The following is a 13612-nucleotide window of genomic DNA, read 5'->3' as shown; positions in this document are numbered from 1 at the left end:
GGATCTCAGCTCACTGCAAGCTCCGCCTCCCGGGTTCACGCCATTCTCCTGCCTCAGCCTCCTGAGTAGCTGGGACTACAGGCGCCCGCCACCTCGCCCGGCTAGTTTTTTGTATTTTTTAGTAGAGACAGGGTTTCACCGGGTTAGCCAGGATGGTCTCGATCTCCTGACCTTGTGATCCGCCCATCTCGGCCTCCCAAAGTGCTGGTATTACAGGCTTGAGCCACCGCGCCCGGCCAACACTTCAATTCTTTTATAAAAGGGGTCCCCCCACCACCCCGGGCCACACAGCAGGTGGTGAGCAGCTAGCAAGTGAGCAAAGCTTCATCTGTCTTTGCAGCCATTCCCCATTGCTCGCGTGACCACCTGAGCTCCACCTCCTGTCATATCAGCGGCATTAGATTCTCATAGGAGTGAGAACCCTACTGTGAACTGCGCATGTGAGGAATCTAGGGTGTGTGGGATCTGGGGTGTGAGGGATCTGGGGTGTGCGGGATCTGGGGTGTGTGGGATCTGGGATGTGAGGGATCTAGGGTGTGCGGGATCTGGGGTGTGAGGGATCTGGGGTGTGAGGGACCTAGGGTGTGTGGAATCTGGGGTGTGAGGGATCTGGGGTGTGTGCTCCTTATGAGAATCTAATGCCTGATGATCTGTCCCTGTCTCCCATCACCCCCAGATGGGACCATCTAGTTGTAGAAAACAGGCTCAGGGCCTTCACTGATTCTAATTATGGTGAGTGTGTGATTATTTATTATATATAACAATGTAATAATAATAGAAATAAAGTGCACAACAATTGTGATGCGCTTGAATCATCCCCAAACCACCCCCCATCCCCATCCATGGAAAAACTGTCTTCCATGAAACCAGTTCCTGGTGCCAAAAAAGTGGGGGGCTGCTGTCTTATGACATCATGGATTCATGGAATTCTTTTATAGGCAGGTTCCTTAGGGGTAACTGAAGCTGTGTCCTCATTTTTAGGAAATTTAGGAAAGATTAGGAAATTGAGGCTCAGAGAGGCCGTTTAGCGGTGACTAACACAATTTCCAGGTCAGTACTGTTTCTGCGAGCTCTGGTCTCCAGAAGAGAAAAGGCTAGTCAAGGCTGCCACTTGAAGTCCCCTAGTCAGATACAAAGAAAGGATCCAGGATCCAAGTTGATTTACAGTTAAACTCATTTGGGGAATTCACAATGCTTGAAAAGGCAAGAAGAAAACAACACCAGACTGTATATACCACAATGTGAAGAGTCTTAACCACATAGCAGCACCTCCTTCAGAGCCACACTGACCACTGATGTGTGACTCCCTCCCCAGCCCTCCCCCTCACCCTGAGGTTTCAACATGGAGACCCATGTAGGACTGTGGGGAGAGATGCATGGAGCTTGGGAACTGTATTTAGTCTCCTTCCTTCTAGGGGCTTTTACATTTAAAAATGCAATTTCGGCAGGCGCAGTGACTCATGCCTATAATCACAGCACTTTGGGAGGCCAAGGCAGGCGTGTCACCTAGGTCAGCAGTTCAAGACCAGCCTGGTCAACATAGTGAAACCCCATCTCTACTAAAAATATACATATATTTTTTACATATATACATATATATACACACACACAAAAATTAGCCAGGTGCAGTGGTGGGTGCCTGTAATCCCAGCTACTTGGGAGGCTGAGGCATGAGACTCACTTAAACCCAGGAGGTAGAAGTTGCAGTAAGCTGAGATGGCACCATTGCACTCCAGCCTGGGCAACAGAGCTGTCTCAAAAAAAAAAAAAAAAAAAGAGAGAGAGAGAAATGCAATTTTATTTTTACGACTTTCTGGAAGCAAGAAGGTGGTTTTGAACATACTAAAGGAAATTTTTAGAAAGGAAATGCGAGAAAGCAACAAGATAATGTTGGCTGCTCTTGTATTAAAATCCTTAAACAGTAAAAGCACTCTAGAAATATAAGGTATATTATTCTACTTATTTTGTTCCAGAATAATATGCATGATATGACTTTAGCTTTTTCCACAGGAGGCCATTTTTCTCTGGGTATGGTGATACCTCTCTCAATGCAGCTGAGCATGGGCCTCGGTGGCTTTAAATGTGAATATAACCTTTTTGTGAACTCTGTCACGTTACTGTGCATAGAATCTGCTCCTGGATGTTTTAGCTTCTCCCAAGGTTAGCGAGAGACTTTCATTTCTTCTTTGTGCTTTCGCCACTCAGGAATCACAGGGAAGCTGTGATTGTGCTAGGCGTTGGTTCTTTATTAGTGCTCAATCTGCTTAACACTCCTCTTGTGTGCCGCCTTTGAAGTCTCAAGAAATCTCCTGCCTGGCAGGAAGTGCCAGAGGCCCAAGCAGTGCAGAGGAAATCACACCCTGGCAGCCTCTCCAAAGCGCAGGCCTGGGGCTCAGTCCGTTTCTCCTGGTCGTTCTCACAGTTCTGGATTCGGAAGGGAGGAGAGAGGCAGTGGGGGACGCTAGGCATTCCTAAGGGATTGCATTCAAGTCTGCTGACTAGGCCCTGAGCTCCCCTGAGGCCAGTAAACCCCTGCTCCTGGGGGACTGAGAAAGCCATCCTTCTTGGTGCAGACCCTACCCAGCCCTGTGTCTTAAGAGTTCCTTCTCTCTGCGGTCCCACACTCAAGCCAGTCCTGCTCTGCCTGCTCTGCTCTGCCCGTGCAGAAAAGCTTCCAAGCTTACGAGGATCTCCTTCTCAGCGTGCCAGCTGTTTGACCTCAAGGGAGTTGAGCCTTTCTGAGCCTTGCTTGCTTCATCTGTAAAATGGGACAACTGTGGTGACTACCTCTTAGGATTGTTGTGAGGATAAAATGAGATAATCCAAAAACTAGCCAGGCGTTGTGGCATACGCCTGTAGTCCCAGCTACTCGAGAGGCTGAGGTGAGAGGATCGCTTGAGCCCGGGTGGTTGAGGCTGCAGTGCACCTTGATTGCACCACTGTACTCCAGCCTGGGCGACAGAGTGAGACCCTGTCTCAAAATAAAAACAAAAAATAAATTTAAAAATGAGATAATCCTGATGCATATCTTAGCATCTTGCCTAGCATTTTGTGGATGTTTGATAAATACTGCTACTGTTAATAATAAACCATTTCTATTCGATTAAGGGATGTGTATTGACAAAAGCTGGACTTAGGAGATCGCAGTGAGAAAGAAAACAAACACTAGAACATTTGCGAAAGAAGAAATCGTTGGTGAGGGATGCGGCCCGAGTGGTTGTGCTTTTCTCCTGTTTGTTCCACCGTAACGTTTGTCACATGTGAATTCTTACAGCCCTCAGTGTGTCTGTGTCTATACATTTCCTTGACCTCTTCCTAAATGGTTGAAGCAGCCTGACCAAAGAATGGATCTGTGTTGTTGTCCCCCTTCGTCTGATAACAGTTCCCTGATTTCCCCAGGATTCTGCTCTTCTCCCTCTCGCAGTCCCTGTGGTCTGTATGGGGCTGGCCCCAATCACTAGATCCAGGGGACACATCACCCAGGCCTGGTCAGTGAAAGTCAATTGTGAGACTTTTGCTGGAACAACTGGGAAAAGAATGTGTGTATCCTTTGGATGCACAGAATGCAGAGCATGGAATGCAATCGTGAAGGAGCAGGCAGCTACAGAACCCAGAAATGGAGAGAGCGAGGGTCAGGTGTCAGCATCTGCTCTGTGCAGGCAATGGGATTCAACAGCGAACAAGTCTCGGTCCTTGTGAAGCTCTGGTGAAGAAAACACCAAGACATAGTGATAGGTGGGTGGGTGGATGGATGGGGTGCATGGATGGGTGGATGCACGCATGGATGGATATGTAGACCTACAGATCATTCTTATAGTGATACGTTTTATTAAAGAGAAAGGAACAGAATTAGAAACACATTAGGGGCTGGACACAGTGGCTCATACCTGTAATCCCAGCACTTTGGGAGGCCGAGACAGGTGGATCATCTGAGGATAGCGGTTCGAGACCAGCCTGGCCAACATGGCGAAACCCTGTCTCTCCTAAAAATACAAAAGTTAGCCAGGCGTGGTGGCAGACTCCTGTAATCCCAGTTACTCGGGAGGCTGAGGCAGGGAGAATCGCTTGAACCGGGAGGCAGAAGTCGCAGTGACCCGAGATCTTGCCACTGCACTCCAGCCTGCGTGACAAGAGCAAAACTCCGTCACAGAAAAAAGAAACACATTGGGACAGTACTGTTGTAGATAGTGTCATCAATGATCCTATTGACCTAGAGAAAGAAACTGGGGCAGAATTAATATAAGCAGAGAGGTTATTCATTGGGGCAGTACTGTTTTAGATAGTGTTATCAATGATCCTATTGACCTAGAGAAAGAAACTGAGGCAGAATTAATATAAGCAGAGAGTTTATTTGTGCCAAATTTGAGGACTGCAACCTGGGAGACAGATTGCAGTTGTCTTGAATGTATGCTCGATTAGCAGCAGTTGCCAATAAGTTTTGTTTTGTTTTTCTTTTTTTGAGATGGAGTCTCCCTCTGTCGCCCAGGCTGGAGTGCAGCAGCGCGATCTCAGCTCACTGGGACCTCCGCCCCACCAGGTTTAAGCAATTCTCTGCCTCAGCCTCCGGAGTAGCTGGGACTACAGGCACGTGCCACCAGGCCCGGCTAATTTTTTGTGTTTTTAGTAGAGATGGGGTTTCACCATCTTGGCCAGGCTGGTCTTGTGACCACTCCTGACCTCGTGATCCACCTGCCTCGGCCTCCCAAAGTGCTGGGATTACAGGCGTGAGCCACCGCACCCGGCCAGTTGCCAGTAAGTTTTTAAAGAGAAAAAGAAGGGGCAGTTCTTACATTGGTTCATTAAAATAACATGAAAATAAGCTACTGATTCACTACACATTGTTCTTTGTATCACGAATTCTAGGAAAAAGAAGATGATGGGTGAGGGTCACATTATATAACTTGTAATAACCTTTTTTTTTTTTTCTTGAGACAGAGTCCCCTCTGTCACCCAGGCTGGAGTTCAGTGGCACAATCTAGGCTCACTGGAACCACGGGAATCCCCTCGCGGGTTCAAGCAATTCTCCTGCCGCAGCCTCCTGAGCAGCTGGGATTATAGGTGTGCACCACCACTTCCAGCTAATTTTTGTATTTTTAGTAGAGACGGGGTTTCACCATGTTGGCCAGGAGGGTGGTCTTAATGCCTGACCTCAAGTGATCTGCCGGCCTCGGCCTCCCGAAGTGCTGGGATTACAGGTATGAGCCACCTCACCTTTAATCTGTAATAACATTTTAGGCCATTTATCAGCTAGTCTGGAAACTACAAGGAAGAAAAAGGACAAAATGCCTTTAAACGAGGGCCCTGGGGCATGGCAGGGCAGGGGCCACGACTGAAGTCTCATACTCATATGTCTCTGGGCCTGATACATTTTGCATCTTTTGCCTAGGGTTGCTTTGAGTTACTTTTATTTATTTATTTATTTATTTATTTTTGAGACGGAGTCTCACTCTGTCACCCAGGCTGGAGTGCAGTGGCGCAATCTCCCCTCACTGCAAGCTCCGCCTCCCGGGTTCACTCCATTCTCCTGCCTCAGCCTCCTGAGTAGCTGGGACTACAGGCCCCGCCTACACTCCTGGCTAATTTTTTGTGTTTTTAGTAGAGACTGAGATTCCCCGTGTTCGCCAGGATGGTCTTGATCTCCTGACCTCGTAATCCGCCTGCCTTGGCCTCCCAAAGTGCTGGGATTACAGGTGTGAGCCACCGCGCCCGGCCACTTTGAGTTACTTTTCTTTCTCACACCAATGAACCCCTTTTTTGTCAAAGCTAGTTTGGGGGGGATTTCTGCCACTTGCAACCAAAGGATTCCTCATTGACATTCTGTATAGCAAGGATTTTAAAACTGTGTTTTGGCTCAGCGCAGTGGCTCACGCCTTTAATCCTAGCATTCTGGGAGTCCGAAGAGGGGCAGATCACCCAGGGTCAGGAGTTCGAGACCAGCCTGGCCAACAAGACGAAACCCTGTCTCTACTAAAAATACAAAAATTAGCCAGGCGTGGTGGTGCACGTCTGTAGTCCCAGCTACTTGGGAGGCTGATGCAGGAGAATCGCTTGAACCCGGGAGGCAGAGGTTGCAGTGAGCCAAGATCATGCCACTGCATTCCAGCCTGGGTGACAGAGTGAGACCCTGTCAAAAAAAAAAAAGGCAGTTAATAGAAGAGTACTAGAAAACGGCAAGTAAGTATGTGAAAAGAGGTTAAGCTTTACTAGTAATCATGTAAATACAAACCAAAACGACAGTGGGATAACTTCTTTTGCTTATCAGATTATCAGTCTTTAAAAGTTTTGCCCGCAGTCTGGGCGCGGTGGCTCACACCTGGATTACACCTGTAATCCCAGCACTTTGGGAGGCTGAGGCTGGCGGATCATGAGGTCAGGAGATCGAGACCGTCCTGGCTAACACAGTGAAACCCCGTCTCTACTAAAAATACAAAAAATTAGGGCATGGTGGCAGCCACCTGTAGTCCCAGCTACTCGGGAGGCTGAGGCAGGAGAATGGCGTGAACCCGGGAGGCAGCGCTTGCAGTGAGGGGAGATTGCGCCACTGCACTCCAGCCTGGGCAACAGAGCCAGACTCCGTCTAAAAAAAGAAAAAAGTTTTGCCCGCATCTCAGCCGGGCATGGTGGCTCACACCTGTAATCCCGGCACTTATGGAGGACAAGGCGGGTGGATCACCTGAGGTCAAGAGTTTGGGACCAGCCTAGCCAACATGGTGAAACTCCATCTCTACTAAAAAAATACAAAAATTAGCCGGGTGTGGTGGCAAGCACCTGTAATCCCAGCTACTCAGGAGGCTGAGACAGGAGAATTGCTCGAACCTGGGAGGCAGTTGCAGTGAGCTGAGGTTGAGCCACCGCACTCCAGCCTGGGCAACAGAGCAAGAACTCCGTCCCCCGCCACCCGTTCCCCTCCTGCCAAAAAAAAAAAAAGAATCTTGCCCGCATCCATGTTAGTGAGTAAGGACGTAGATCCTCTCATTCACTGTTGCTGGGATTGAATTACTGAAGCCTTTGTTGAAAGTATCTATCAGTGTTTATTAAAAATGTTTAAATGCATGTACCTTTCAACACAGCAATTTTACTTCTGGAAATTTATCTGACAGAAATAAGAGCAAGTTGTTTTCTGATATCCATCCACCCTGCCTTCCTCAGTAACAAAGCCTGTGATGCTGAGTTGGGCACATGGTCACCTGGAATAATGATGTTTCCCATCACACCTTAGAGTTAGGTTTGATCTTGCACTGCAGTTCTGGCAATACAATATGCACAGAAGTAGCAGCTTCCAGGAAGTAACCTCTAAAAGGAGGAGTGATGCTCTCTGGGACTTGTTTCTTTCTTCCTCCTGTAATACAGGCTGCTGGCTGGAGCTCTGGGAGCAAGATGGGCCATGCAAGATTCTTGGGAGTGGAAGCTGTGAAGGGCAGAGACAGCAAGGTAGCAGGAGCCGGAGCCCCGAATCCAGGGAGCTCCAGACCAGTCCTGACCTGACCTCCTCCAGACTTCTTGAACATAAGACAGTGAAATATCTATCTTGGCAACAAACATGTGAAAAAAATGGTCAACATCACCAATCATCAGGGAAATGCAAATGAAAACCACAGTGAAATACCATTTTACCCCAGTCAGAATGGCCCTTATTAAAAATTTTTTAAAGAAAGAATTTGGCACAGATGTGGTGAAAAGGGAACACTTATACACTATTGGTGGGGATGTAAATTAGTACAACCTCTATGGAAAACGGTATGGAGATTTATCAAGGAACTAAAAGTAGACCAACCTGCCATTCAATCCAGCAATCCTACTACTGGGCATCAACCCAAAGGAAAAGAAGTCATTATATCAAAAGAAACTTGCATACTTATGTTTATTGCAGCACAATTCACAATTGCAACGATATCAAACCAACCCAGGTACCCACTGACCAATGAATGAATATAGAAAATGTGGTATATGTATACCATGGAATACTACCCAGCCATAAAAAAGAGTGAAATCACGTCTTCTGCAGCACTTTGGATGGAACTGGAGGCCATTATCCTAAGTGAAGTAACTCAGAAATGGAAAACCAAGTACCAGATGTTTTCACTTGTAAGTGGGAGCTAAGCTATGAGTATGCAAAGGCATACAGAGTGGTATGATGGACACTGGGGACAGAGAAGGGGGGAGGGTGGGAGGGGGTGAGGAATAAGGAATCACCTATTGGGGACAATGTACAGTATTCCAGGGATGGGTGCACTAAAAACCCAGATTTCACCACTACACGGTTCATCCATGTAACCAAAAACCACTTGTACCCCTAAAACTATTGAAATAAAAATAAATGAATGCAAATATTTTAAAAATCTATCTTGGCTAAGCCACAATTATTTGGGTCATTCTTTTGCTCTCCAAGCCCCGTCCTAACTAATTCGAATACATAAAGATGTAGGGTTGGCCCTCCATATCCCTGGATTCTGCATCCATGGATTCTACCAACCACAGATGGAAATTTTTTGTGTTTTAAATGGTGGTTGTGTCTGAACTGAACATACACTGATTTTTTCTTGTCGTTATTCCCTAAACAATATAGTAAAACAGTAAATTATGTAGCATTTACATTGTATTAGGTATTATAAATAGTCTGGAGATTATTTAAACTGTACAAGAGGATGTGTGTAGGTTCTATGGAAATACTATGCCATTTTATATCAGGGGATTTCGTATCTGACTTGGGGCATTGTAGAACCAACCCTCCATGGATACTGAGTGACAACTAGAGATACGGATAGGTTTATTGAAGTGTTGTCTGAAATAATAATAAATAACAATCTGAATATCTGTTGATAAGGCAATGGTTGAGTCTATGGTGGGTCATTTGTTTGTTCATTTGACAGATATTTTTGAGCATCTACTCTGAGTCTGGATAAAAGGAGACAAAACTGTCCCTTCATGGGATTCACATTCAAATGGGGAACATCCAAATTATGGGATATGACGAAGTTATTAAAAAGAACAAGCCGTTACGTATGTACTATTGTTCTGGATACATTGCTTATTTATTCTGATTTATGCTTAGAGATGGAGTCTTGCTCTGTCACCCAGGCTGGAGTACAGTGGCGTGGTCTCGGTTCACCTCTACCTCTGCCTCCCGAGTTCAAGCAATTCTCCTGTCTCAGCCTCCTGAGTAGCTGGGATTACAGGTGTGCACCATCATGCCCAGCTAATTTTTGTATTTGAGTAGAGACGGGGCTTCACCATGTTGGCCAGGCTGGTCTCCAACTCCTGGCCTTAAGCGGTCTGCCCGCCCCGGCCTCCCAAAGTGTTGGGATCACAAGCGTGAGCCACTGTGCCCAGCCTGAATATACCATTTAGCTTAAAAGTTAGAGATATGCCATATTAACCTTTCATTTTTATTTTTTAATTTTCTGTACTCTTGCTAATCTGGCATCTTAAGGTGTTGCTGATCATGGAGAAACCGACCCTCCCAGGCTGGCTAATTCCTACAACAGCAAATGACTCCCCTGGGAATGCACTTCACATTTTCATGAATCCAGAGCCCATCCCTGCCACCTCCCTCCTTTACTGACCTCTGCCAGGTTGGGCCACTGTCCCTCTGCTCGAATCACACCAGGCCCAGGCACAAGCAACTGGGGTAGTGCCTATATCCATTATTCAGACTAGGCACTCCTGTACCTGCCTGTCCTGCTGACGCTGCATTGCCCATTTCTTCCCAGGAAACCACAATAAAGGCTCTTGGCCAGCCTTTGCCCTCACTCCTGCTGCCTTCTGATTGACCCTGGCACTTTCCCAAGTGGCCCTGCCTGTTATAGTGTTCCTCTCCTCTCAGGAAATGGGAATAATAAACTATCTCTTTTCTTTGGAGACAGACAGGCTCTCGCTCTGTCACCCATGCTGGAGTGCAGTGGCGCAATCATAGCTCACTGCAGCCTCCAACTCCTGGCTCAAGTGATTCCCTTGTCTCAGCCTCCCGAATAGCTGGGACTCAGGTGTGCACCACCGTGCTTGGCTAATTATTTTCATTTTTATTTTTGTAGATATGAAGTCTCAATATGTTGTCTCAAACTGCTGGCCTCAAGTGATCCTCCTACCTTGGCTGCCTGAAGTACTGGGATTAGAGGCACGTGCTGCCGTGCCTGGCCAAAACTGTGTTTTTAATAGCAGTTGTTTCCTGATTAGTTGGCCTCACCATACCTGAATAATAATGAAACCTACATTTTAAAACATATAGTGTGATCCTATTTTATGTTTTAAAAATCTACAAATACATGTGTTTGCATGTGTTTCAAAAAATAAACGAAAATTCAAGGATAGAGATTTAAAAAATTGTTAACAGTCAGCTGGGCACATTGGCTCACGCCTGTAATCCCAGCACTTTAGAAGGCCAAGGTGGGTGGACTACTTGAGGCCAGGAGTTTGAGACCAGCCTGGGCAACATGGGAAACCCTGTCTCTACTAAAAGAAATACAAAAATCATCTGGGCAGGTGTGGTGGCACGCGCCTGTCATCCCAGCTACTCTTGAAGCTGAGTCAGGAGAACTGCTCTAACCCGGGAAGTGGAGGTTGCAGTCAGCTGAGATTGTGCCACTGCACTCCAGCCTGGGCGACAGAGCAAGACTTTGTCCCCCACCACAAAAAAAAATTGTTAACCGTAATTATGCCGAGGAAGTACATTCCAACTATTGGAGGGTGACAGGCAAAGATGACTCATTTTACTTTAGGCATTCCAGCATTCATTGAATCTTTACAGAAGCATGTGTGGCTTTTGTAAGAAAATGAAATATACAAATATATATATATATATATTGCATTTCATTCTTTCGCTCTCCTCTCACCTCCTTCCTCTGTCACACCTGAGCTGTGTACACCTGGAGCTTCTGGCGCTGTGCCCGGCAGCTCAGCCGTCTGCTCGGCCACACGTCCCCTCTGGAGGGCAGCTTTCCCTGCATCGCTTCAGACCCTCCCCATCTTCTCTAAATGTGTTGAAATACCTCGCCTGCTGAATGCACCTCTGTATCCTTGGCATTGTGGGATTAGTGCTGTTTTGTTACTCGCAATCACTTGAATGGGATCTCCAGGAGAAAAGGAATATAGAATCTCAGAAGGCTGGTGATCTCTGTAGGTAGCAAGTCCCTGCACAAGAGTCAGGCATCCAGCACCTTGTCCTGTCTGAGAATGAAACAGGGCCTAGGATGGTTAGCCACAGTCAAACGGTGGGAGGAATAGGCCCAGCCCTTGACAAAGATCCTCACACTGAGATGGGTCAGGCCCTTGAAAAACAATAAATCTTTACTTGTAGGGACCACAGGGAAATTCAGTCCAGCAAACTAAACATCTGGAATCTACCTGCCTGGAAAACAGCTGGTATCGTAGCCAAGCAGTTGGTGGGGAAGTGGAGGGGGTTTCCAATACACATAGGGTCCCGTCTGATAGTGGGACAGAGGAGTGGGGCTTGCGGGATGGATAGTTTCGGGGATCACATTCTGGGGTCAGGCAGCCTGTAAGAGAGAAGTCAGCTCAAGTTCAGGAACAGGCAGCCACTCCTAGGTAGAGGCATCATGCTCTCACCAAATGTATGTGGAGCACCTTCCCTGAGCCTGCAGGACCAGCAGGAGCGAGCCAGTACTCACCATGGCGATGACCTGGCTGGAGCCTGGGGCAGGGCCCTGCATCCCGGACTACTCAATGCTGAGTGCCAGAGTGTGCCTCCTGTCCACAGACAGGATGCTATCGACCACAAATCACAATGATGCCACTTTAACAGTCGTGTGACTTAACTTCTCTGAGCCTCATTGTTCTTGTTTCAAAAATGAAAAGAATGAACCCCAGCTCGTGGGGTTGCTGCAGTGTTAAACAAGTAACCCCATGTACTGAGCAGCCTCTCAATCATGCAGCCAGCTCACCTGCTTGCGCTGTGGGCCCCTGAGGTGCTGGGAGGTAGATGGGCTTTCCTGTGGAGTAACCAGTTTCAGAGATTGGCTATGAGTCCTTTGGAGACTTGACTAGCTCAAACTCCTCGGAGCTCAACTGGGCCTGAGGGCAGTCTCCAGATTTGACTCAAATTATTTCAAGGAAGGGGAAAAAAGAGACATCTGAAGCCCACGAAACTTACCTTGTTGGCCAGACGTGGTGGCTCACGTCTGTAATCCCAGCACTTTGGGAGGCCAAGGCAGGCGGATCACGAGGTCAGGAGTTGGAGGGCAGCCTGGCCAACACAGTGAAATCCCGTCTCTACTAAACATACAAAAACTAGCCGGGCGTGGTGGCATGCACCTGTAGTCCCAGCTACTCGGGAGGCTGAGGCAGGAGAATCGCTTGAACCTGGGAGGCGGAGCTTGCAGTGAGCCTAAACGGGGCCATTGCACTCCAGCCTGGGTGACAGAGGAAGACTCTGTTAACCTGCCACATACGTGGAGTGAGAGAGAAACAAGGATCTTCCAGGCTCCCAGGCCTTTCCGACTTTGGCAAATTCCAGCACAAATAGGGAAGGAAAACACTGAGGGCTGTCTCTGGTAAGTGAAGGTGGATAAATAATAGTGCTCCTTTATCTGGACCCTCCGATCTCAGGATTTCAAAGAATGCTAGACAAGGACCTAGTGGCAGGTAAGATTTTTCTCTATTTTCTAGATGGGTAGTTGGAGGCTCAGTTGATAGGTGGGAACAGAATCAAGAATGCAGTGTACGTCAGACACTTTAGAGCTGAGAAGGGGTGTCATAGATGCGTGAATGCAGGGGTTTTCAAATTTAAGTGTGCATCCAAATACGTGAGACGATCTTTCAAAATGCACACTCGTGGGCCTCACCCCAGGAGACTCTGATTCAGGAAATCTGGGCGTGGGTCTTGGATTTTAAACCTTAACATAGGCTTTCAGGTGCTGTGTTTATCATACTCTGAGAAACTCTGGTCTAGGGAGAGTCGGGAGGCTGTGCCTTCTGTTCAGGGATTGGGCCCAGAGTGACGAGGCACATCTCTGGGTATTTTATCCAAGGATAGAAATCTATAACAATTCTACTATCAAACTTTATCTTCTAGAGGGAAAGGCATGACAGAATACACACTCAAGGGGCTTAGGCACACTCAGTGTTTCTTTTTCTTTTTTCTTTTATTTGAGAAAGGGTCTCACTCTGTTGCTCAGGCTGGAATGCAGTGGCATAATCATGGCTCACTGCAGCCTGGAACTCCTGGGCTCAAGTGATCCTCCCACCTCAGCCTCCCAAGTGACTGGGTCTATGGGTGTGCACCACCACGCCCAGCTAATTTTTTTCTTATTTTTTTTTTTAAGATATAGAATCTTGCTATGTTGCCCAGGCTGGTCTCAAACTCCTGGGCTCAAGCGATCCTTGGCCTTCCCACGTATTGGGATTACAGGTGTGAGCCACTGCACTCAGCCAAGACTCTTTCTATAAGGCCACATTCACAGGTCTCAGGTGCACAGATCTTTTTGGGGGACATCATTCTACCCATCACACCTCCCCCAACTCCCCACCACTATGGTCATTAGTTACTACAGCATCACTGAGGGTCAGTCTCCACTATAGCTAACCTCACAGGCAGGAACCACATGTAAACATAGGTTCTGTAGTGCCCAGTGCCTGGAACATATTAGGTACTCAATTT

The sequence above is a fragment of the Theropithecus gelada genome, chromosome 5, assembly GCF_003255815.1.
Source record: "Theropithecus gelada isolate Dixy chromosome 5, Tgel_1.0, whole genome shotgun sequence".
In the NCBI taxonomy this organism is placed as follows: domain Eukaryota; kingdom Metazoa; phylum Chordata; class Mammalia; order Primates; family Cercopithecidae; genus Theropithecus; species Theropithecus gelada.
Note: the sequence above shows the minus strand (reverse complement) of the source record.